This window comes from Phocoena sinus, chromosome 2 (genome assembly GCF_008692025.1).
Source record: "Phocoena sinus isolate mPhoSin1 chromosome 2, mPhoSin1.pri, whole genome shotgun sequence".
NCBI lineage: Eukaryota > Metazoa > Chordata > Mammalia > Artiodactyla > Phocoenidae > Phocoena > Phocoena sinus.
The window spans coordinates 4874233-4901596 of NC_045764.1; positions in this window are offsets into that span (position 1 = coordinate 4874233).

The following is a 27364-nucleotide window of genomic DNA, read 5'->3' on the forward strand; positions in this document are numbered from 1 at the left end:
TCCCCTGGTAACCATAAGTTTGTTTTCTACATCTGTGACTCTACTTCTGTTCTGTAAATAAGTTCATTTGTACCCCCTTTTTTCTAGATTCATAAGCAATATCATATGATATCGCAGCGATATCACAGATATGTATTTCTGTGTCTGACTTACTTCACTCAGAATGACAGTCTCTAGGTTCATCCATGTTGCTGCAAATGGCATTATTTTGTTCTTTTCTGTTGCTGAGTAATATTCCATTGTATATATATACCACATCTTTACCCATTCCTCTGTCAGTGGACATTTAGGTTGCTTCCATGTCCTGGCTATTGTAAATAGTGCTGCAGTGAACATTGGGGTGCATGTATCTTTTTGAATTATGGTTTTCTGCAGGTATATGCTCAGGAGTGGGATTGCTGGGTCGTATGGTAGTTCTATTTTTTGGTTTTTAAGGAACCTCCACACTGTTCTCCATAGTGGCTGTATCAATTTAGATTCCCACCAACAGTGCAAGAGGGTTCCCTTTTCTCCACACCCTCTCCAGCATTTATTGTTTGTAGATTTTTTGATGATGCCCATTCTGACAAGTGTGAGGTGATACCTCATTGTAGTTTTGATGTGCATTTCTCTAATAATTAGTGATGTTGAGCATCTTTTCATGTGCTTTTTGGCCATCTGTATATACTAATTTTCAGTGCTATTAACTTTACCCTTTTATTCCAGTCTCACCAGCATTTGTAAAACGTTTCCTGAAACTAACTTACTAGGTGTAAAATGGTATTGGGTTGGCCAAAAAGTTCGTTCAGTTTTAAGTGGAAATAAAAGAGACAGTTTTCATTTTCACCAAGAATTTTATTGAACAATTGCTTCACTAACTGAAGAAACTTTTTGGCCAACCCAATATTTTAGAGTTGTCTTCTAAGATGAACATTTTTTTCACTGTTTGCATCTATAAAATGCTTGATGCTTTCTTTATAAATTTGAAGGAGCTGTTTATCTGGTAGAGACATTTATCTTTGTCTATTGGTTTTGCTGCAATTTCTTTTCCTCTCTGCCGTCTTGTGATTGTAGGTTGCCCATACCCCACTCCCCGTGAACACGAGTGGTTTTGTCTACACAAGCTGTTTCTATTTCCCCTTTGTTTTTTGTGCTGGTTTTTTGTTTTGGCTGCGTTGGGTCTCCATTGCTGCTCACGGGCTTTCTCTAGTTGCAGCGAGTGGTGGCTACTCTTCATGGCGGTGCGCATGCTTATTGTGGTGGCTTCTCTTGTTGGGGAGCACGGGCTCTAGGCTCACAGGCTTCAGTAGTTGCGGTGCGTGGACTTAGTAGTTGTGGCACATGGGCTTAGTTGCTCTGTGGCATGTGGGATCTTCCCGGACCAGGGATCGAACCCGTGTCCCCTGCATTGGCAGGTGGATTCTCAACCACTGCACCACCAGCGAAGTCCCTCTATTTCCCTTTGTGATGTTTCACTCTAAAATTCGTAACCACAGCAATCCATGTATAGTGGGATCTATTTGAGACTTTGTGTTTTATTCCATTGGTTTGTGTTTTTTTTTTTTTTTTTTTGCAGTACGCGGGCCTCTCACCGCTGCGGCCTCTCCCTCTGCAGAGCACAGGCTCCGGACGCGTGGGCCCAGCGGCCATGGCTCACGGGCCCAGCCGCTCCGTGGCATGTGGAATCCTCCCAGACCAGGGCACGAACCCGTGACCCATGCATCGGCAGGCGGACTCCCAACCACTGCGCCACCAGGGAAGCCCTGGTTTGTGTATTTATCTCTGTGTCAACTCTGCACGATAGGTAGTTGAAAGATATTCTAGAGATTGGGAGACGATGTGTGTGATGAAAGGAGAGATCAATCATTTAATTTTCTGCATATAATTTTGTTTTTAGGTTGACTTAAATCTCTCAGATAATGGCTGAGTATGGGTATAAGTGTCTGTGTGTGGGTATGTCTGTGTCAGAAAGAGGGAGAGGTAAGGAAGGACAAACAAGGTGGTGATAAATTGTGGTGGTTGGGCTAGAACTAGCGAGCTGGTAAATTGTTTGGGGTTCATGCAATAATTAGCCCACATTTCTCTATTGAGTTCGTGGATTCCAAGCAGCTTCTGAATTGTCAGACTTGATAGAGCATTAACTTTGTATTTGATTATTAATATCTGATTTAAACAAGTCTTCCAAATGAGTCATTCATGGCGATGAACTAAATTCAGGTTCTCATATTTTCCCTAAGACAAATCAAGCAAACAACCTAGAAAGGTATTCAGATTGAGGACATGCAAAAGTGCTATCAGGAAAGCAGCAGGGTGATGTTGAATACAATAATTTTGTTTTTCAGGAAGACGTGGGATAAATGACTGTTTGAATAAATACTGCAATAATTGTGTGCAGAATTCATATTTTCTTAGGCTGAAAGGCAAAAAAGAATTACTTCAAGTGCAAAGAAATTGATGGTTCATTTATGAGAATGCATTGAGAAGTAAATTATAACTGCCTGAGGCTTATTTAAATTTATAATGAAGGCAATTCAGAAGGAAAGCAGTGTAGACTTGATCTACCCGATGTTGTGATCTTAAGACTCTCCAGACTTCTTGACAATATAAAACATGATTGTAGCAGAATTAGTGAAAGTGTATGGAATCTGGACAGAATCCAGAATTTAGTGCAGTCCAGGGAAAAAGAATTCTTTTGTGTGGTGAATATATAGAGGCATGATACAAACTAACCTTCACCTATTTATTCTGGTTCATGGTCTGGTCATGTCCCCTGCCAGAGCTTTTCTGGGAAGCTGTGAGGAGAAAATGATTTGTTGGCCTAGCTTCTGACCTGACTTCCTTCCTCTCTGCGGGGCATCACTTTACATTTCCTTAATTGCAGGGACAGCTTGTATGGCTGGTAGTTGTTTGAACTGAGAAATGGATTTTAATGACCGACAGTTTCTTTTGCTCAGCTGGAATTGAAGTAGTCATCGACTAAATTAACAGTCTTGGTCAAAGCTAAGATGACAGCTGTGTCACAGAAAGGGAAAGGTTAGGGTTTATTTTGTGCTGCTATATTAGAATCATGCTCTTAAAATAATGGGTTTTGCAACTTCACACTTTTGAGTTACTTTGCTATTCTTTCTAAGGTACCAAATGGCTCCTTCAAGGTAGTTTTGGAACCTTCAGATGTCAGGGCAGGGATAGCAACCTGGCTGTGAATCATTCATTATTAATCAGATGGTAATTTATATTCATCATGTGATTTAGAGTACATAGTCTTAAGTTTTTCTTCGTCATGACCAAATGTAATGGGTCATTAACATTATTCCTCTTGAACATCTAAGGATACGAAGGCTGTTAAAGGTTAAGGCAGGGCTTCCCTGGTGGCGCAGTGGTTGAGAGTTCGCCTGCCGATGCAGGGGATGTGGGTTCGTGCCCTGGTCCGGGAAGATCCCACATGCCGCGGAGCGGTAGGGCCCGTGAGCCATGGCCGCTGAGCCTGCGCGTCTGGAGCCTGTGCTCCGCAACGGGAGAGGCCACGATAGCGAGAGGCCCGCGTGCCGCAAAAAAAAAAAAAAAAAAAATTAAGTCATGTGGACCAACAGAATAAAAATCATATTCCCTAGCATTTAATTTAACAAGTAGTGTAGTTTCTACTATTTCTGTGTACTTCACAAACCTTCCTTCAGGCATTTTGAAAGCATTTTTATTAGGCATTATGCAAATTAAAATTATTAGTATTAAGTTTGTTTTCATTTTTAGTTCATTACTTCCTAGGGAATAATATTGCCCAATGCTTTTCCAGAAAACTCTTTTTTTTTTTTTTTTTTTTTTTTAAACATCTTTATTGGGGTATAATTGCTTTACAATGGTGTGTTAGTTTCTGCTTTATAACAAAGTGAATCAGCTATACATATACATATGTTCCCATATGTCTTCCCTCTTGCGTCTCCCTCCCTCCCACTCTCCCCATCCCACCCTTCCAGGCTGTCACAAAGCACCGAGCTAATAATCCCTGTGCCTTGCGGCTGCTTCCCCCCAGCTATCTACCTTACTACGTTTGTTAGTGTGTATATGTCCATGACTCTCTCTCGCCCTGTCAAATCTCACCCCTCCCCCTCCCCATACCCTCAAGTCCGTTCTCCAGTAGGTCTGCGTCTTTATTCCTATCTTACCCCTAGGTTCTTCATGACATTTTTTTCCCTTAAATTCCATATATATGTGTTAGCATACGGTATTTGTCTTTTTCTTTCTGACTTACTTCACTCTGTATGACAGACTCTAGGTCTATCCATCTCATTACAAATAGCTCAATTTCATTTCTTTTTAAGGCTGAGTAATATTCCATTGTGTATATGTGCCACATCTTCTTTATCCATTCATCTGATGATGGGCGCTTAGGTTGTTTCCATGTCCTGGCTATTGTAAATAGAGCTGCAATGAACATTTTGGTACATGACTCTTTTTGAATTTTGGTTTTTCTCAGGGTATATGCCAAGTAGTGGGATTGCTGGGTCATATGGTAATTCTATTTGTAGTTTTTTAAGGAACCTCCATACTGTTCTCCACAGTGGCTGAACCAATTCACATTCCCACCAGCAGTGCAAGAGTGTCCCCTTTTCTCCACACCCTCTCCAGCATTTATTGTTTCTTGATTTTTTGATGATGGCCATTCTGACTGGTGTGAGATGATATCTCATTGTAGTTTTGATTTGCATTTCTCTAATGATTAATGATGTTGAGCATTCTTTCATGTGTTTGTTGGCATTCTGTATATCTTCTTTGGAGAAATGTCTATTTAGGTCTTCTGCCCATTTTTGGATGGGTTGTTTGTTTTTTTTGTTATTGAGCTGCATGAGCTGCTTGTAAATTTTGGAGATTAATCCTTTGTCAGTTGCTTCATTTGCAAATGTTTTCTCCCATTCTGAGGTTGTCTTTTGGTCTTGGTTATGGTTTCCTTTGCTGTGCAAAAGCTTTGAAGTTTCATTAGGTCCCATTTGTTTATTTTTGTTTTTATTTCCATTACTCTAGGAGGTGGGTCAGAAAGGATCTTGCTGTGATTTATGTCATAGAGTGTTCTTCCTATGTTTTCTTCTAAGAGTTTGATAGTTTCTGGCCTTACATTTAGGTCTTTAATCCATTTTGAGCTTATTTTTGTGTATGGTGTTAGGGAGTGATCTAATCTCATACTTTTCCATGTACCTGTCCAGTTTTCCCAGCACCATTTATTGAAGAGGCTGTCCTTTCTCCACTGTACATTCCTGCCTCCTTTATCAAAGATAAGGTGTCCATATGTGCGTGGGTTTATCTCTGGGCTTTCTATCCTGTTCCACTGATCTATCTTTCTGTTTTTGTGCCAGTACCATACTGTCTTGATTACTGTTGCTTTGTAATATAGTCTGAAGTCAGGGAGCCTTATTCCTCCAGCTCCTTTTTTCGTTCTCAAGATTGCTTTGGCTATTCGGGGTCTTTTGTGTTTCCATACAAATTGCGAAATTTTTTGTTCTAGTTCTGTGAAAAATGCCAGTGGTAGTTTGATAGGGATTGCATTGAATCTGTAGATTGCTTTGGGTAGTAGAGTCATTTTCACAATGTTGATTCTTCCCATCCAAGAACATGGTATATCTCTCCATCTATTTGTATCATCTTTAATTTCTTTCATCAGTGTCTTATAATTTTCTGCATACAGGTCTTTCGTATCCTTAGGTAGGTTTATTCCTAGATATTTTATTCTTTTTGTTGCAATGGTAAATGGGAGTGTTTTCTTGATTTCACTTTCAGATTTTTCATCATTAGTATATAGGAATGCCAGAGATTTCTGTGCATTAATTTGTATCCTGCTACTTTACCAAATTCATTGATTAGCTCTAGTAGTTTTCTGGTAGCATCTTTAGGATTCTCTATGTATAGTATCATGTCATCTGCAAACAGTGACAGCTTTACTTCTTCTTTTCCGATTTGGATTCCTTTTATTTCCTTTTCTTCTCTGATTGCTGTGGCTAAAACTTCCAAAACTATGTTGAATAAGAGTGGTGAGAGTGGGCAACCTTGTCTTGTTCCTGATCTTAGTGGAAATGCTTTCAGTTTTTCACCATTGAGGATGATGTTTGCTGTGGGCTTGTCATATATGGCTTTTATTATGTTTAGGAAAGTTCCCTCTATGCCTACTTTCTGGAGGGTTTTTATCATAAATGGGTGTTGAATTTTGTCGAAAGCTTTCTCTGCATCTATTGAGATGATCATATGGTTTTTCTCCTTCAATTTGTTAATATGGTTTATCACATTGATAGATTTGCGTATATTGAAGAATCCTTGCATTCCTGGAATAAACCCCACTTGATCATGGTGTATGATCCTTTTAATGTGCTGTTGGATTCTGTTTGCTAGTATTTTGTTGAGGATTTTTGCATCTATGTTCATCAGTGATATTGGCCTGTAGTTTTCTTTCTTTGTGACATCCTTGTCTGGTTTTGGTATCAAGGTGATGGTGGCTTCGTAGAAGGAATTTGGGAGTGTTCCTCCCTCTGCTATATTTTGGAAGAGTTTGAGAAGGATAGGTGTTAGCTCTTCTCTAAACGTTTGATAGAATTCACCTGTGAAGCCATCTGGTCCTGGGCTTTTGTTTGTTGGAAGGTTTTTAATCACAGTTTCAATTTCAGTGCTTGTGATTGGTCTGTTCATATTTTCTATTTCTTCCTGATTCAGTCTTGGCAGGTTGTGCATTTCTAAGAATTTGTCCATTTCTTCCAGATTGTCCATTTTATTGGCATAGAGTTGCTTGTAGTAATCTCTCATGATTTTTTTATTTCTGCAGTGTCAGTTGTTACTTCTCCTTTTTCATTTCTAATTCTATTGATTTGAGTCTTCTCCCTTTTTTTCTTGATGAGTCTGGCTAGTGGTTTATCTATTTTGTTTATCTTCTCAAAGAACCAGCTTTTAGTTTTATTGATCTTTGCTATTGTTTCCTTCATTTCTTTTTCATTTATTTCTGATCTGATTCTTATGATTTCTTTCCTTCTGCTAGCTTTGGGGTTTTTTTGTTCTTCTTTCTCTAATTGCTTGAGGTGCAAGGTTAGGTTGTTTATTCGAGATGTTTCCTGCTTCTTAAGGTGGGCTTGTATTGCTATAAACTTCCCCCTTAGAACTGCTTTTGCTGCATCCCATAGGTTTTGGGTCGTTGTGTCTCCATTGTCATTTGTTTCTAGGTATTTTTTAATTTCCTCTTTGATTTCTTCAGTGATCACTTCATTATTAAGTAGTGTATTGTTTAGCCTCCATGTGTTTGTATTTTTTAAAGATCTTTTCCTGTAATTGATATCTAGTCTCATGGCGTTGTGGTCGGAAAAGATACTTGATACAATTTCAGTTTTCTTAAATTTACCAAGGCTTGATTTGTGACCCAAGATATGATCTATCCTGGAGAATGTTCCATGAGCACTTGAGAAAAATGTGTATTCTGTTGTTTTTGGATGGAGTGTCCTATAAATATCAATTAAGTCCATCTTGTTTAATGTATCATTTAAAGCTTGTGTTTCCTTATTTATTTTCATTTTGGATGATCTGTCCATGGGTGAAAGTGGGGTGTTAAAGTCCCCTACTATGAATGTGTTACTGTTGATCTCCCCTTTTATGGTTGTTAGTATTTGCCTTATGTATTGAGGTGCTCCTATGTTGGGTGCATAAATATTTACAATTGTTATATCTTCTGCTTGGATCGATCCCTTGATCATTATGTAGTGTCCTTCTTTGTCCCTTTTAATAGTCCTTATTTTAAAGTCTATTTTGTCTGATATGAGAATTGCTACTCCAGCTTTCTTTTGGTTTCCATTTGCATGGAATATCTTTTTCCATCCCCTTACTTTCAGTCTGTATGTGTCTCTAGTTCTGAAGTGGGTCTCTTGTAGACAGCATATATAAGGGTCTTGTTTTTGTATCCATTCAGCCAATCTGTGTCTTTTGGTGGGAGCATTTAGTCCATTTACATTTAAGGTAATTATCGATATGTATGTTCCTATTTCCATTTTATATATTGTTTTGGGTTCGCTACTATAGGTCATTTCCTTCTCTTGTGTTTCGTGTCTAGAGAAGTTCCTTTAGCATTTGTTGTAAAGCTGGTTTGGTGGTGCTGAACTCTCTCAGCTTTTGCTTGTCTGTAAAGGTTTTAATTTCTCCATCAAATGTGAATGAGATCCTTGCTGGGTAGAGTAGTCTTGGTTGCAGGCTATTCTCCTTCAGCACTTTCAGTATGTCCTGCCACTCCCTTCTGGCTTGTAGGGTTTCTGCTGAGAGATCAGCTGTTAACCTTATGGGGATTCCCTTGTGTGTTATTTGTTGTTTTTCCCTTGCTGCTTTTAATATGCTTTCTTTGTATTTAATTTTTGACAGTTTGATTAATATGTGTCTTGGCGTGTTTCTCCTTGTATTTATCCTGTATGGGACCCTCTGTGCTTCCTGGACTTGATTAACTATTTCCTTTCCCATATTAGGGAAGTTTTCAACTATAATCTCTTCAAATATTTTCTCAGTCCCTTTCTTTCTTTCTTCTTCTTCTGGCACCCCTATAATTCGAATGTTGGTGCGTTTCATGTTGTCCCAGAGGTCTCTGAGACTGTCCTCAGTTCTTTTCATTCTTTTTTCTTTATTCTGCTCTGCAGTAGTTATTTCCACTACTTTATCTTCCAGGTCACTTATCCGTTCTTCTGCCTCAGTTATTCTGCTATTGATCCTATCTAGAGTGATTTTAATTTCATTTATTGCATTGTTCATCGTTGCTTGTTTCATCTTTAGTTCTTGTAGGTCCTTGTTAACTGTTTCTTGCATTTTGTCCATTCTACTTCCAAGATTTCGGATCATCCTTACTATCATTATTCTGAATTCTTTTTCAGGTAGATTGCCTATTTCCTCTTCATTTGTTAGGTCTGGTGGGTTTTTATCTTGCTCCTTCATCTGCTGTGTGTTTTTCTGTCTTCTCATTTTGCTTATCTTACTGTGTTTGGGGTCTCCTTTTTGCAGGCTGCAGGTTCGTAGTTCCCGTTGTTTTTGATGTCTGTCTCCAGTGGCTAAGGTTGTTTCAGTGGGTTGTGTAGGCTTCCTGGTGGAGGGGACTAGTGCCTGTGTTGTGCTGGATGAGGCTGGATCTTGTCTCTCTAGTGGGCAGGTTCACGTCTGGTGGTGTGTTTTGGGGTGTCTGTGGCCTTATTATGATTTTAGGCAGCCTCTCTGCTAATGGGTGGGGTTGTGTTCCTGTTTTGCTAGTTGTTTGGCATAGGTTGTCCAGCACTGTGGCTTGCTGGTCGTTGAGTGAAGCTGGGTGCTGGTGTTAAGATGGAGGTCTCTGGGATATTTCCACCGTTTAATATTATGTGGAGCTGGGAGGTCTCTTGTTGACCAGTGTCCTGAAGTTGGCTCTCCTACCTCAGAGGCAGAGCCCTGACTCCTGGCTGGAGCACCAAGAGCCTTTCATCCACACAGCTCAGAATAAAAGGGAGAAAAAGTAGGGAGAATTAGTAGAAGTATGAGTAAAGAAAGAAGGAAAGGAGGAAAGGAAGGAAGGAAGAAAGAAGCAAAGAAGGAAAGAAAGGAGGGAGGGAGGGAGGGAGGGAGGAAGGAAGGAAGGAGGGAAAGAAGGAAAAAAGACAGAAAGAAAGATGATACAGTAAAAATAAAATAAAGTATAATATAGTTATTGAATTAAAAAATATTTAGAAAAAAAAAAAAAGGGACGGATAGAACCTTAGGACAAATGTTGGAAGCAAAGCTATACAGAGAAAATCTTACACAGAAGCATACACATACACCTTCACAAAAAGAGGTAAAGGGGGAAAAATCATAAATCCTGCTCCCTGAGACCACCTCCTCAATTTGGGGTGATTCGTTGTGTAAAGGAGGGAAGGAAGGAAGGAAAGAAAGAAAGAACGAAGGTAAAGTATAATAAAGTTATTACAATTAAACTTAATTATTAAGAAAAAGAATTTTTAAAAAAAAAGTCATGGACGGATAGAGCCCTAGGACAAATGGTGGAAGAAAGAGTATACAGACAGGATCTCACACAGAAGCATACACGTACACATTCACAAAAAGAGGAAAAGGGAAAAAAATCATAGATCTCGCTCCTAAGTTCCACCTCTTCAATTTGGGATCATTCCTTGTCTATTCAGGTATTCCACAGATGCAGGGTATATCAAGTTGATTGTGGAGCTTTAATCCGCTGCTTCTGTGGCTGCTGGGAGAGATTTCCCTTTCTCTTCTTTGTTCTCACAGCTCACAGGAGCTCAGCTTTGGATTTGGCCCTGCCTCTGCGTGTAGGTCGCTGGAGGGCGTCTGTTTTTTCGCTCAGACAGGACGGGGTTAAAGGAGCCGCTGATTCGGGGCCTCCGGCTCACTCAGGCCGGGGGTTGGGGGATGGGGGAAGGAGGGGCACTGCGTGCGGGGCGGGCCTGCGGCGGCAGAGGCAGCGTGACGTTGCGGCAGAGGCCGGCGTGACGTTGCACCAGCCTGAGGCCCGCCGTGCGTTGTCCCGGGGAAGTTGTCCCTGGATCCCGGGAACCTGGCAGTGGCGGGCTGCACAGGCTCCGCGGAAGAGGGGTGTGGAGAGTGACCTGTGCTCGCACACAGGCCCCTCGGTGGCGGCAGCAGCAGCCTTAGCGTCTCCCGCCCGTCTCTGGGGTCCGCGGTTTTAGCCGCGGCTCGCGCCCGTCTCTGGGGTTCGCGCTTTTAGCCGCGGCTCGCGCCCGTCTCTGGAGTTCCTTTAAGCAGCGCTCTTAGACCCCTCTCCTCGCGCACCAGGAGACAAAGAGGGAAGAAAAAGTCTCTTGCCTCTTCGGCCGGTGCAGGCTTTTCCCCGAACTCCGTCCCGGCTAGTCGTGGTGCACTAACCCCTTCAGGCTATGTTCAAGCCGCCAACCCCAGTCCTCTCCCTGAGCTCCGTCCAAAACCAAAACCCGAGCCTCAGCTCGCAGCCCCGCCCGCCCCGGTGGGTGAGCAGCAAGCCTCTCGGGCTGGTGAGTGCCGGTCGGCACCGATCGTCTGTTCAGGAATCTCCCCGCTTTGCCCTCCGCACCCGTCGCTGTGCACTACTCCGCGGTCCCGAAACTCCCCCCTCTGCCTCCCGCAGTCTCCGCCCGCGGAGGGGCTTCCTAGTGTGTGGAAACTTTTCCTCCTTCACAGCTCCCTCCCACTGGTGCAGGTGCCGTCCTTATTCTTTTGTCTCTGTTTTTTCTTTTGCCCTACCCAGTTACGTGGGGAGTTTCTTGCCTTTTGGGAGGTCTGAGGTCTTCTGCCAGCCTTCAGTAGGAGTTCTGTAGGAGTTGTTCCCCGTGTGGATGTATTTCTGGTGTATCCGTGGGGAGGAAGGCGATCTCCGCCTCTTACTCTTCCGCCATCTTCAGGGTCCCCCCCAGAAAACTCTTAACGATGTGTTTTAAATGCATTCCTACTCATTTATCATTTTGATAAACAGACTTAGATTTAATGTATTATATGGTGTAGTCTCTTTAAAAGCCATGAGCAGTTTTGCAATAGAAAGTGGAAATGTTGTGACTTAAGTTTAAAATGTGCCACCTTTCTGAAGGCTTGGATGAAACAAAATGAAAGAAAAACCTAGTGAGAATAACATTTATGGTGTTCCACGAGTCCCTTAAGCTACCTCCATGCCTTTTCATTCCCTTTCTTTTTGCTCCTCTGGTTGATTTCCACTGACATATCTTCAGATATGGTGATCCTGTCTTCCATTTGATCGAGACTCTGCTGTTGAATCTCTCTGCTGAATTTTTCAGTTCAGTTATTGTGTTCCTCAGTGCTCTGATTTCTGTTTGGTACCTTTTAATATCTTGTGTTTCTTTGTTAAAATTCTCACTCTGTTCGTGCTCTGCTCTCCCGACTTCAGTAGCAACATCATGTTATTTTGAATGCTCTGTCAGATCAATCACTTATCTCCCTTTCATTAAGATCGGTTTCTGGAGACTTATTCTTCTGTTGGGAACATATTCTCCTGTTTCTTCACTTTTCTTTTCTCTTTGTGTTGGTTTCTTCACATTAAACAAAACCGTCTGCCCTCGCAGTCTTGGTAGTCTGCCCTCATGTAGGTGTTGAACTTCTCCAATCAGCCCAGCCCAATCTCCTGGTTACATCTTACGCCTTTGTATTTGTCCAAGCTGCTGTCTTTATTTATTTTTTATTTTTTATTTTTTTTTCGGTACGCGGGCCTCTCACTGTTGTGGTCTCTTCCATTGCGGAGCACAGGCTCCAGACGCGCAGGCTCAGCGGCCATGGCTCACGGGCCCAGCCGCTCCGCGGCATGTGGGATCCTCCCGGACCGGGGCACGAACCCGTGTCCCCTTCATCGGCAGGCGGACTCTCAACCACTGCGCCACCAGTGAAGCCCTGCTGTCTTTATTTGTGATGGCTCCCGGAAGAATAGGATGTACCAAGACTCATCAGTGTCCCAAAGGCATGAGAGATGCCCACACACCCATTCAGGTCCTTGGGGGACTTCTCATTGTCTGCCCCTTTAGCTCCCCAGTCAGGCTAATTGGAAGCCGGAGCTTCAAGCAGCAGCTGGATATTTCAGGAGGTTAAATATGTGGCTTAGACCATATCGGGGAGAAACTAGGAACTGGGTATTTTTGTCTCCTCACTCTGGGCTAAGCTAGAGGGAATAGCTGCTGGGAGTGCTTGTTTATTAGGAAGGGAATAAAAGAGCATCTCATGTGATGGAAATATTTTTGTATCTTTATCTGGGTGATGATTAAGTAAATATAAAAAGATGTAACTCTTCATTGAGTTGAACATTTAACATGCTTTACTGGATGTATTCACACCTCAATGAAAAGGGGAAGTATTAGCTCTGGTTTATTCTATAATTCTAGAAGAAAGTCAATAAGTCAAGTTGAGAACAGTGAAAAGAACAAAGGAAAGGAAGACCCATAAGTCATATTACAGCTCTCTTCAAACAGTTGAAAAGATGTTATTTGAAAAAAGGATTTGTCTTATTTTACATGTTTTTACATTTTTTATTTAAGTATAGTTATTTACAATGTTGTTTTAGTTGCAGGTGGACAGGAAGATGCCTCAGTTATACCTACATATATATTTCTTCTGATCCTTTTTCCTCATGGGTTGTTACAAAATATTGAGTATAGTTCCCTGTGCTATACAGTAGGTCCTTGTTGTTTATCTGTTTTATATACAGTAGTGTATATATGTTAATCCCAAACTCCTGATTTATCCCCCCCTCCCCTTTCCCCTTTGGTAACCATAAGTTTGTTTTCTATATCTGTGAGTCTATTTCTGCTTTGTATATAAGTTCATTTGTATCATTTTTTTTTAGATTCCACATATAAGCAATGTCATATGGTATTTGTCTTTGTCTGGTGGCTGCACCAATTTACATTTCCACCAACAGTGTAGGAGGGTTCCTTTCTCTCCACACCCTCTCCAGCATTTATTATTTGTAGACATTTTCATTATGGCCATTCTGACTGGTGTGAAGTGATACCTCATTGTAGTTTTGATTTGCATTTCTCTAGCCATTAGCCGTGTTGAGCAACATTTTATGTGCCGTTTTGGCCATCTGTATATCTTTGGAGAAACGTGTATTTAGATCTTCTGCCCATTTTTTGATTGGGTTGTTTGTTTTTTTTTTATATTGAGTTGTATGAGCTGTTTGTATAGTTTGGAGAATAATCCCTTGTTGGTTGCATCAGTTGCAAATATTTTCTCCCATTCTGTAGGTTGTCTTTTCATTTTGCTTATGGTTTCTTTTGCTGTGCAGAAGCTTTTAAGTTTAATTAGGTACCATATGTTTATTTTTGTTTTTATTTCCATTAATCCAGGATCCAGAACCAAAAAAATATTGCTGTGATTTATGTGAAAGAGTGTTCTGCCTGTTTTCCTCTAAGGAGTTTTGTAGTATCCCTTCTTAGATTTAGGTCTTTAATCCATTTTGAGTTTAATTTTGTATATGGCGTTAAAGAATGTTCTCCTTTCATACTTTTACACGTAGCTGACCATTTTTCCAGCACCACTTATTGAAGAGATTATCTTTTCTCTATTGTATATTCTTGTCTCCTTTGTTGTAGGTTAGCTGACCATAAATAAGTACATGGGTTTATCTCTGGGCTTTCTGTCCTGTTCCATTGATCTGTGTGTCTGTTTCTGTGGTAGTAGCATGCTGTTTTGATGACTGTAGCTTTGTAATATAGTCTGAAGTCAGGGAGCTTGATTCCTCCAGCTCTGTTTTTCTTTCTCAAGATTGCTTTTGCTATTAGGGGTGTTTTGTGTTTCCATACAAATTTTTAAATTATTTGTTCTAGTTCTGTGGAAAGTGCCATTGGTAATTTGATAATGATTGCATTGAATTTGCAGATTCCCTTGGGTAGTATAGTCATTCTGACAATATTGATTCTTCCAATCCAAGAATATAGTATATCCTTCAATATATTTGTGTCATCTTTGATTTCTTTCATCAGCATCTTATAGTTTTCAGAGTACAGGTCTTTTGCCTCCTTAGGTAGGTTTATTCCTAGGTATTTTATTCTCTTTGATGTGATGGTAAATGGGATTGTTTCCTTAATTTCTCTTTCTGATTTTTTTTTTATTGTTAGTATATAGAAATGCAACAAATTTCTGTGTACAGTAAGTCCCCTACATATGAACGAGTTCCATTCCGAGAACTCGTTCATAAGTCCAATTTGTTCCTAAGTCCAACAAAGTTAGCCTAGGTACCCAACTAACACAATCGGCTATACGGTGCTGTACTGTAATAGATTTGTAATACTTTTCACACAAATAATACATAAAAAACAACAAACACAAAATATAAAGAAAACATTTTTAATCTTACAGTATAGTACCTTGAAAACTACAATAGTCCAGTACAACAGCTGGCATACAGGGGCTGGCATCAAGTGAACAGGAAAGAAGAGTTACTGACTGGAGGAGGGAGAGGACATGGAAGATGGTAGAGCTAAAGGATTGTCAGCAATAGGAGACGGAGGGCAAGCTGCAATTTCGCTCACACCTGACGTTAATGGCACAGGTTCTGGTTCCTTGCTGGATTTGATTCTACCTACCCTCTTGAAAAAATGATCCAGTGATGTCTGGGTAGTAGCTCTTTTTTGCTCATCATAGATGACGGTAGCACTGGATTGCATTCTGAGTGGCTGCTGAAACCTTTGTGTACCATTCTGTGTTCAGGTCCTGTGCCTCAAAAACTAACGGTGTCTCCTCAAATAAAGAAAATCCCCTTGGCATTTCCTGGGTTGTGAATCTCTTTGGTTCTTCAGTTACTTCTTCCTCTTGTCTCTCTTCGTCCTTACTCTGGGCCTCCAATTCAATCAGGTCTTCATCAGTAAGCTCCTTGTGCTGCACAGCAAGGAGTTCAGTGTTATAAGAATGAGCGATGTCTACCATCTTTTCACCTCGCTCCACTGTCTCAATTATTTTCACTTTTGTTTCCATTGTTATTGCTTGGTGCTTCTTAGCAGTACTAGCTATATCACTGCTGCTTTTACACTTGCTTCCAGACATCCTGAGCTTGAAATAAACATACTGTACTACTGTACTCTATACAGTCCTGTACAGTAAAGTACACAAACGCACAACCACTTGTAGAGGATGCACGCACGTGACAGTGTACGCCAGACATGTGAACTAACTTACGTGATTGGATATGCGAACGCAGGTTTGCATCTTTGAAAGTTCGCAACTTGAAGGTTCGTATGTAGGGGACTCACTGTATTAATTTTGTATTCTCCAACTTTACTGAATTCATTGTTGGGCTCTAGTAGTTTTCTGGTAGAGTCTTTAGATTGTTCCATGTATGGCATCATGTCATCTGCAAACAGTGACAGATTTACTTCGTTTCCAATTCAGAGTCCTTTTATTTCTTTTTCTTCTCTGATTGCCATGGCTAGGACTTCCAAAACTACGTTGAATAATAGTGGCGAGAGTGGACGTCCTTGTCTTGTTCCTGATCTTAGAGGAAATGCTTTCAGTTTTTCACCATTGAGGATGATGTTAGCTGTGGGTTTGTCATATATGACCTTTATTATGTTGAGGTAGGTTCCCTCTATGCCCACTTTCTGGAGAGTTTTTATCATATACGGATGTTGAATTTTGTCGAAAGCTTTTTCTGCATCTATTGAGATGATCATATGGTTTTTGTTCTTCAGTTTGTTAATGTGTTGTATCACACTGATTAATTTGCAGATATTGAAAAATCCTTGCATCCTTGGGATAGATCTTGTTTGATCATGGTGCGTGGTCCTCTAAATGTATTGTTGCATTCGGTTTGCTAGTATTTTGTTGAGGATGTTTGTGTCTACGTTCATCAGTGGTATTGGCCCGTAATTTTCTTTTTTTGTGGTATCTTTGTCTGGTTTTGGTATCAATGTGATGGTGGCCTCATAGAATGAATTTGGGAGCGTTCCTTTCTCTGAAATTTTTTGGAGTAGTTTCAGAAGGACAGGTGTTGTTAAATCTTCTCTGTTTGGTAGAATTCACCTGTGAAGCCATCGGTCCTGGGCTTTTGTTGGTTGGGAGTTTTTAAGTCACAGATTCAATTTCAGTACTTGTAATTGGTCTGTTTATATTTTCTGTTTCCTTCTGATTCAGTATGGGGAGATTGTACCTTTCTAAGAATTTGTTCATTTCTTCTAGGTTGTCCATTTTATTGGTATATAGTCGCTTTTAGTAGTCTCTTATGTAATGTTTCATTATGTGGGTGGCCAGTAATCCTCTTAGTTACCTCATTGAAAATTTAGCTAGCCAGATTCACAAGCTGCAGTGAAACTTCCTGGTAATTTTATATGAGTAAGAGCTAAGTGAACAGACATGGTAATGGAATCTACTATATAGGCTTTGAGGGTAAAAAATGTCCTTACAAAACCTCTACTAACAATTGAGAAACTTAAGTTATACACAGTAATTTTACAACAGAGAAGACTCTTGCTTTCCTTATCCAATATTAGTACCTTATGCTTCATGATCACCAAAGGATGCATATAACTCCCCTTTCATAGTGAGGATGTAGTTTTCTATGGGAACCATTTTATCCAAATGCCTCCTGAGAGTATTGAGAAAGGACCTTAAATGCGAACAGTTTAGGTTTTAAGAAAGGTCCAAAGAGTGAAAGAGTATTGAAAGGAGAATGAATATCTCAGGTCAGATTACGGTTATCTTGTCATAGAAAAAGCTGCTGAAAGAAATAAGTGACATGATTTGAAAGTATGTCAGTAGCTTTCTGAAGATAGAGTAAAGAATAATGGGCAGATCCAAAAAAAAAAAGAAAAAGAAAGAAAGACCTGGAATCATTTTATTCCAGGACAGTTCTTTTGGTTGATGATCCTTTTAATAAAAAATTAAAATTTTGAGACACTGTAGACAGAGATGATCACCTGCACGATTAGGAATTATAGCTTCTAAAAAGATTTTCGTGTTTAAAAAGCACAGCAGCAACTGCTGACAGCAGGAAAGAAAAAAGCAGCGTTTAGCAGATAGAGCAGGAAGTTCATGCTCAGTTGTTCTGAATTTGAAAGAAGCAACCCATGGGGACTATGTAGAGCCACAAGATGGGATATTATCTTCGATTTTATAAGTAAGAGATAAGAGGTGAGAGCGTGTATTAGAAAAAAAAAAATATTTTTTGGGGTGGTTACAGGTACAAAGAAACGAAAACTGCAGTGCAGGATAAAAAGAACAAGTGTTTTATAGAGAGGAGTTCCACTATGTATTGAATGTCAAGGTAAGATTTGTCTTTGACAATCACATACTAAATAATTTTAGAATGGTAATACTGAACTTTAAAGGGGAAAAATGAAATGGAGAGAAGATAAAAATGTGAAAGGAATAACATGCACAGTCAATTTTCCTGGCATTGCTATAATCTTGAATAAGCGTGCATAAAGTGTGTTTGGTTTTGAAAAATGAACAGCATATCCACAGAATGGCAAAAATATTGCAAATCATATATCTGATACGGGGCGTGTGTCCAGAATATATAAAGAATTCTTACAGCTCAACAATAAAAAGATAAATAACTCAATTAACAAATAGGCAGAGGATTTGAACAGATATTTCTCTGAAGAGGGTATGCACATCATTAATGGTCACATGAAGAGAAGTTTCAACGTCATTATGATTAGGGAAATGAAGATGAAAACCATAATGAGAAACCAGTTCAAACCCACCAGGATTGCTATAATTTTTAAAACAGACAATAACAAGTATTAATGAAAATATCTGGAAATCGAACTCCTCACACATTGCTGGTGGGGTTGTAAAATGATGCAGCCACTTTGGAAAACAGCTTGGCAGTTCCTCAACATGTTAAATATAAAGTTGCCATGTGACCCAGCAATTCCACTCCTAGATATATACCCGAGAGAAATGAAAACGGTTTCTACACAAACATTTGTACACAAATGTTCACAGCAGTATCCTGCCTAATAGCAAGAAGTAGAACACCCTAAATGTCTGTCAGCTGATGAATGGATAAATAAAATGAGCTGTATCCATTCAATGGAGTATTCATGGGACATAAAAAGGAATGAAATACTGATTCACGTTGTAATGTGGATGAACCTTGAAAACATTACACTAAGTAATAGAAACCAGTCACGAAAGACCACATGTTGTATGATTTCATTTAAGTGAAATATCCAGAGTAGGTAACTTCATAGACAGAAAGTAGGTTAGTGGTGGCCAGGGGCTGGAGAGATGGGAAATGAGGAAAGACTGCTAACGGGTATGGAGTTTCTTTTTGGGGTGATGGAAATGTTCTAAAATTAGATACTGGTGATGCTTGCACAACTTCATGAATATACTAAAAACCATGCATTTGATATTTACTTGAAAAGTGTGAATTTTATGGTACATAAGATATGTCAAGAAAGCTGTTATAAAAATTGATAACAATTAAATTCAGATTATAAACACAGAATTTCTAAAGAAATGGTGCTGTTAGGTTTCTCGATTCATATATCACGTTTGCCTTCTCTTTTACTGTTATGAATAACTGTGCTACCTTTGTCTACTTGACTGAATCGTGGAAGTGAAGTGATACTCTTCCATCTGACCAAGCTAACCTTGGTTTTGCTTTCATTCATTTATTTCTGTCCCATTCATTAAAAATTAGGAAGGAAAATGTTCTACTTATTTGTTGAGATAAAGGAAACATATGTCCTATTTTTCAATTTTAATTACTGTCTTTCTTTGTGTGTTCCTATGAATCTCAAATCTTCCCTCCTCCCCCGCCTAGAACATACCATTAAAGAAAGTGATTGGCTAGAGGTGGAATGGTGAAAGCATCTAGTATTATCCTGCTATTTTTACAAAACTTTTTTCACATTTAACCCTGATTGTCTACTCCATGTGTACATTTTTATATGCCATATAATTTCAGTTGCTTCAATTAACGTTGTATTAGGAATGCTTTTCCTTGTTTTGGCATAAGTTTCCCGATGATTGCAGTAGGCAGAATAATCGCCACCTTCTCCTCTACTATGTCCATATCCCAATCCTGGACCCTGTGAATGTGTCGCCTTATGTGGCAAAAGGGACTTTGCAAATGTGGTTAGGTTAGGCATCTTGAGATAGGAAGATTGTCCTGGAATATCCTGGATTATCCAGGTGGGTCTGATATAATTACCGTAGTCCTTTAAGGGAAAGAAGGAGGTGGGAGAATCTGAGGAGATATGACCTTGGAAGCAGAGCTCAGAGTGAGCCAGGGGACCGAGAACGAGGAATGTGGGCTACCTCTAAAAGGCGGAAAAGCCAAAGAAACAGATTCTCTTCTAGAGCCTTCTTCCAGTCCATTTTGGATGTCTGACTTCAGAATTGAAGATAATAAATATAAGTTGTTTTTAAGCCATTCAGTGTGTGGTAATTTGTCACAGTTACGATCCGGATCTAACACAATCATCATTTAAAATTGCTTCCTGTTGTTGTCACAGTGGACCATAGCTTCCCAGCTCATTTCCTTGTTTTGAAAGAGCAAGCATTCTGAAACAGCAATGACGTCAGTGTAGCCAGATCTGCACGAGGAGGTTTGGTCTGTGCAGACAGAGGGGTCTGTCCACTGCCACCATTTCTTCTCTCTGAGGGATGCTTAACAGTGAAGAGGACTACAGAGCACCTGGCCCCATTGCCATCAGAAACACTTCACTGCAGTCTCGGGTAGCATAACTCAGGTAATGTGCAGCTGGACAGTCATGGGCCCTGAGTACAGAAACCATATTTTCTGAACCAAAAGTTGAAAGACAGAATATTGAAAATTGGGCTTTGAGGAAACTTGGAACCTATGGCTCTCAGATGTATGGCTCAGTGAGTGATGGTTTATGGTCTCTTTAGTTGGTGGATAATAACGTAAGCATTGCAGAGGGCAGAGCTCCTTCTTTTGTGCCTTCTTAATTAAGTACCATGAGACAACGCCAAACAATTTCTTGTTGAAACACTGGACGTTTCCATTTTGTCTTTCGAAGTTAGCCTGAGTTCCAACAGATGGAAGGGCAACAGGGCAGCAGCATTTGCAATGGATGACCACGGAGAGAGACATAAACAGAAGCAGAGAACAAAGATTAAGTTTCCAACCGTGGAAAGCACAAAGCTTCCTAGAATTCAACATTTATAGGGGTAAACAAAATTCGTGAGGTGAATGTTCCATTAAAGTCCATAAACTTATGGGCGGATAGGGTAGGTTAGGCCACATGAGCTATAAACTGTGACGATGGTATACACTGTCCAGTTAAACTTAGTCCATCTGACATATGTGGTGGTCTAGATCGTTGTTAATAGGCAGCATGGTGGAAATGGCAATTAGGGAAAATGGCAATGCATTCACATGAATGACTTAATTAGTAGTATTTGCGCAAAGAGCCATTTTCAAACACTTGTTTTCTTCTTTTCATTTTCTGAGTTCTCTCGCGCCGGGAATCAGAATCACTATTTTCTGTCAATCGAAGCTCCATTTTCCATCCAAATCATCATCCATGCCATTGTGCAGGGCAAAGTGCTGAGTTCCCCCAACATTTGCCCTGCATCATCACCCAAGGGCTGAGGTTCCTGACACTTTATTTTCGTGATTCCGTGCTCTACCCAGCACTTCTTCCATTCCCTGCACTGAATGTTCTGCACAGTGAAACTTGTGCTAAGAGGCTTTGACTTGCTTTCCACACGCCGGGGTGGAGGGGGATGTCAAGGGACACTGAGACTAAAGGACAGGAGAGGGCCCAGTAAACATGTTCTCTGAAGTTCAGGAGTTCACCCAGGGCATGGCAGTGGGAGCAGCCAGCCCCAGAATAGGCAGTAAGAGGATGTGTTGTCTGTAGAGAAGTGGAAAACAAAACTGGCTAAAAGGAGAGAGAGTGCAGACAGTCCCATACAGGATAAATCCAAGGAGAAACATGCCAAGACACATACTAATCAAACTACCAAAAATTAAATACAAAGAAAAAATATTAAAAACAGCAAGGGAAAAACAACAAATAACACACAAGGGAATCCCCATTAGGTTAACAGCTGATCTTACAGCAGAAACTCTGCAAGCCAGAAGGGAGTGGCAGGACATATTTAAAGTGATGAAAGGGAAAAACCTACAACCAAGGTTACTCTACCCAGCAAGGATCTCATTCAGATTGGATGGAGAAATTAAAACCTTTACAGACAAGCAAAAGCTAAGAGAATTCAGTACCACCAAACCAGCTTTACAACAAATGCTAAAGGAACTTCTCTAGGCAGGAAACACAAGAGAAGGAAAACACCTACAGTAACAAACTCAAAACAATTAAGAAACTGGTAATAGGAACATACATATTGATAATTACCTTAAATGTAAATGGACTAATGCTCCCACCAAAAGACATAGACTGGCTGAATGGATCCCAAAGCAAGACCCATATATATGCTGTCTACAAGAGACCCACTTCAGACCTAGGGACACATACAGACTGAAAGTGGGACTGAAAGTCCCTCACTGAAAGTGAGGGGATGGAAAAAGATATTCCAAGCAAATGGAAATCAAAAGAAAGCTGGAGTAGCAATTCTCATATCGGACAAAATAGATTTTAGAATAAAGACTATTACAAGAGACAAAGAAGGACATTACATAATGATCAAGGGATCAATCCAAGAAGAAGATATAACAATTGTAAATATTTATGCACCCAACATAGGAGCACTTCAATACATAAGGCAAATGCTAACAGCCATAAAAGGGGAAATCGACAGTAACACAATCATAGTAGGGGACTTTAACACCCCACTTTCACCCATGGACAGATCATCCAAAATGAAAATAAATAAGGAAACACAAGCTTTAAATGATACATTAAACAAGATGGACTTAATTGATAGTTTTAGGACATTCCATCCAAAAACAGCAGATTACAGTTTCTTCTCAAGTGCTCATGGAACATTCTCCAGGATAGATCATATCTTGGGTCACAAATCAAGCCTTGATAAATTTAAGAATATTGAAATCATAGCAAGTATCTTTTTCGACCACAATGCTATGAGACTAGATATCAATTGCAGGAAAAAATTGGTGAAAAATACAAACACATGGAGGCTAAACAGTACACGACTAAATAACCAAGAGATCACTGAAGAAATCAAAGAGGAAATCAAAAAATACCTAGAAACAAATGATAATGAAAACACGATGACCCAAAACCTATGGGATGCAGCAAAAGCAGTTTTAAGAGTGAAGTTTATAGCAATACAATCCTACCTCAAGAAACAAGAAACATCTCAAATAAACAACCTAACCTTACACCTAAAGCAATTAGAGAAAGAAGAGCAAAAACCCCCCAAAGTTAGCAGAAGGAAAGAAACCATAAAGATCAGATCAGAAATAAACGAAAAAGAAATAAAGGAAACAGTAGCAAAGATCAATAAAACTAAAAGCTTGTTCTTTGAGAAGATAAACAAAATTGATAAACCATTAGCCAGACTCATCAAGAAAAAAAGGGAGAACACTCAAATCAATAGAATTAGAAGTGAAAAAGGAGAAGTAACAACTGACACTGCTGAAATACAAAGGATCATGAGAGATTACTACAAACAACAATATGCCAATAAAATGGACAACCTGGAAGAAATGGACAAATTCTTAGAAAAGCACAACCTTCTGAGAATGAACCAGGAAGAAATAGAAAATATAAACAGACCAATCACAAGCACGCAAATTGAGACTGTGATTAACAATCTTCCAGCAAACAAAAGCCCAGGACCAGATGGCTTCCCAGGCAAATTCTATCAAACATTTAGAGAAGAGCTAACACCTATCCTTCTCAAACTCTTCCAAAATATAGCAGAGGGAGGAACACTCCGAAACTCATTCTGCGAGGCCACCATCACCCTGATACCAAAACCAGACTAAGATGTCACAAAGAAAGAAAACTACAGGCCAATATCTCTGATGAACATAGATGCAAAAATACTCAGCAAAATACTAGCAAACAGAATCCAGCAGCACATTAAAAGGATCATACAGCATGATCAAGTGGGATTTATCCCAGGAATGCAAGGATTCTTCAATATATGCCAATCAGTCAATCTGATAAGCCATATTAACAAATTGAAGGAGAAAAACCATATGATCATCTCAATAGATGCAGAAAAAGCTTTTGACAAAATTCAACACTCATTTATGATAAAAGCCCTCCAGAAAGCAGGCATAGAGGGAACTTACCTCAACATAGTAAAGGGCATATATGACAAATCCACAGTCAACATCGTTCCCAATGGTGAAAAACTGAAACCATTTCCACTAAGATCTGGAACAAGACAAGGTTGTCCACTCTCACCACTATTATTCAACATAGTTTTGGAAGTTTTAGACACAGCAGTCAGAGAAGAGAAAGAAATAAAAAGAATCCAAATTGGAAAAGAAGAAGTAAAACTGTCACTGTTTGCAGATGACATGGTACTATACATAGAGAATCTTAAAGATGCTACCAGAAAACTACTAGAGCTAATCAATGAATTTGGTAGAGTAGCAGAATACAAAATTAATGCACAGAAATCTCTTGCATTCCTATACACTAATGATGAAAAATCTGAAAGAGAAATTAAGGAAACACTCCCATTTACCACTGCAACAAAAAGAATAAAATACCTAGGAATAAACGTACCAAAAGAGACAAAAGACCTGTATGCAGAAAACTATAAGACACTGATGAAAGAAATTAAAGATGATACAAACAGATGGAGAGATATAACATGTTCTTGGATTAGATGAATCAACACTGTGAAAATGACTATACAACCCAAAGCAATCTACTGATTCAATGCAATCCCTATCAAACTACCAATGGCATTTTTTTGCAGAACTAGAGAAAAAAATTTCACAATTTGTTTGGAAACATAAAAGACTCCAAGCAGCCAAAACAATCTTGAGAAATAAAAATGGAGCTGGAGGAATCAGGCTCCTGGACTTCAGACTATACTACAAAGCTACAGTAATCAAGACAGTATGGTACTGGCACAAAAACAGAAATATAGATCAACAGAACAGGATAGAAAGCCTAGAGAGAAACCCATGCACATATGGTCACCTTATTTTTGATAAAGGAGGCAAAAATATACAATGGAGAAAAGACAGCCTCTTCAGTAAGTAGTGCTGGGAAAACTGGATAGCTACATGTAGAAGAATGAAATTAGAACACTCCCTAACATCATACACAAAAATAAACTCCAAATGGATGAAAGACCTAAATGTAAGGCCAGGCACTCTAAAACTCTTAGAGGAAAACATAGGCAGAACACTCTATGACATAAATCACAGCAAGATCCTTTTTGACCCACCTCATAGAGAAATGGAAATAAAAATAAACAAATGGGAGCTAATGAAACTTAGAAGTTTTTGCACAGCAAAGGAAACCACAAATAAGATGAAAAGGCAACCCTCAGAATGGGAGAAAATATTTGCAAATGAAGCAACTGACAAAGGATTAATCTCCAAATTATACAAGCAGCTTATGCAGCTCAATATCAAAAAAACAAACAACCCAATCCAAAAATGGGCAGGAGACCTAAACAGACATTTCTCCGAAGAAGATATACAGATTGCCAACAAACACATGAAACGTTGCTCAGCATCACTAATCATTAGAGAAATGCAAATCAAAACTACAATGAGGTATCACCTCACACCAATCAGAATGACCATCATCAAAAAATCCACAAACAGTTAATGCTGGAGAGGGTGTGGAGAAAAGGGAACCCTCTTGTACTGTTGGTGGGAATGTAAATGGATACAACCACTATGGAGAATAGTATGGAGATTCCTTAAAAAACTAAAAATAGAACTACCATATGACCCAGCAGTCCCACTACTGGGCATATACCCTGGGAAAACCATAATTCAAAAAGAGTCATGTACCACAATGTTCATTGCAGCTGTATTTACAATAGCCAGGACATGGAAGCAAGCTAGGTGTCCATCGACAGATGAATGGATAAAGAAGATGTGGCTCATATATACAATGGAATATTACTCAGCCATAAAAAGAAACGAAATTGAGTATTTGTAGAGAGATGGATGGACCTAGTCTGTCATACAGAGTGAAGTAAATCAGAAAGAGAAAAACAAATACCGTATGCTAACACATATATATGGAATCTAAAAAAAAAAAAAGGTTCTGAAGAACCTAGGGGCAGGAGAGGAATAAAGATGCAGAGGTAGAGAATGGACTTGAGGGCATGGGGAAGGGGAAGGGTAAGCTGGGACGAAGTGAGAGAGTGGCGTGGACATATATACACTACCAAATGTAAAATAGATAGCTAATGGGAAGCAGGCACATAGCACAGGGAGATCAGCTTGGTGCTTTGTGATTACCTAGAGGGGTGGGATAGGGAGGGTGGGAGGGAGACACAAGAGGGAGGGGATATGGGGATATATGTATGCTTATAGCTGATTCACTTTGTTGTAAAGCGGAAACTAACACAACATTGTAAAGCAGTTATACTCCAATAAAGATATTAAAAAAAATAACAGTAGAAGCTACGAGTTTTTTATAAGACATGTATTTATCAAATTGAGAAAATTTCCTTCTGTTACGGGGTTGCTGTTGGTTTTTATCTATGACCTTGCTATTTTTATCTATGATCCAGTATTGACTTTTATCAAGGCCTTTTTCTTTATCTACTGAATTAATTGCATATTTTTGCTCCATAAATCTGTTAATGTAGTGAATTACACATTTATTTGCTTTTTGAACGTTAAGCCAATTTTGAATCCTGGAATAAACCTCACTTGTTATTGTAGTACTGTTGTTTTTATATATTGCTAAATTTGATTTGCTTATATTTTATTAAGGATTTTTGTGTTTACATTTACAAGGAATATTAGTCTGTAGTTTGCTTGTAATGTCATTCTTTAGGTTTTGGTATCAGTGTTATAGTGAGTATATAATATGAATTGGGAAATGTTCTTTCTTCCTTGTAAACTGAAAGAAATTCTGTATTATTGTAATTACTTCTTCCTAAAAGTTCAGTAACATTCACCAGTGAATTCTGGGCCTGGTATTTTCTTTCCAGGAAGGTTTTTTAATTAGGCATTCATTTTCTTTAACAAATATATTACTCTTTAATTTCTATTTCTCCTTGGGCTACTTTTACAAAGTTGTATTTTTGAAGGAATTTGTTCATTTCTAGGGAATTTCTCAAATTTATAGAGAAGAAGTTTTTCATAATGTCCTTTTAGTATTCCTTTTATGTCAAAGATCCAGAGTGATGTCCTTGTGTTCATTCCTGATATTTTTCTTTCTAGGGTTTATAAATTTTACTAATCTTTCAAAGGGCCAACTTGTGCTTCACTGATTTTCTCTATCATTTTTTTTTCTATTTTAGGAGTTTCTTCTTTTATCTACTATTTCCTCCTACAGTGTTTTTGGTTTTATTTTCCTGTTCTGTGTCTAGCTTCTTCAGGTGGAAGCTTCCTAGATCATTGACTTTGAATATTTCATTTCTAATACATGCATTTATGTTACATAACTTTTTTCCAAGTACTAATTTTGTTCCATCCTATGGATTTTGATATGTCATATTTTTATTATTATCTAGTCTGAAACATTTTCTAATTTCCACTGTGATTTGTTCTTTGATCCATGGCTTATTAAAAAGTATGCTGCACCATTTAAAAATATTCAGGGGATTTTCTAGTTACTTTATTATTATTATTGAGTTCTGGTTTAATTTATTGGAATCAGAGAACATAGTCTTATAATTTCAGTCTTTTGAAACTTATCAGGAAATTCCTTTGAAAAAGCATATGATCTATTTTGTTAACTGTTCTCGTGCACTTGCAAAGAATGTATATTCTCCAGTTTTTGGATGCAGTATTCTGTTGACTAGCTTGAGTTAGTTAATAGCGTTGTTCAGACCTTCTACGTCCTTGCTT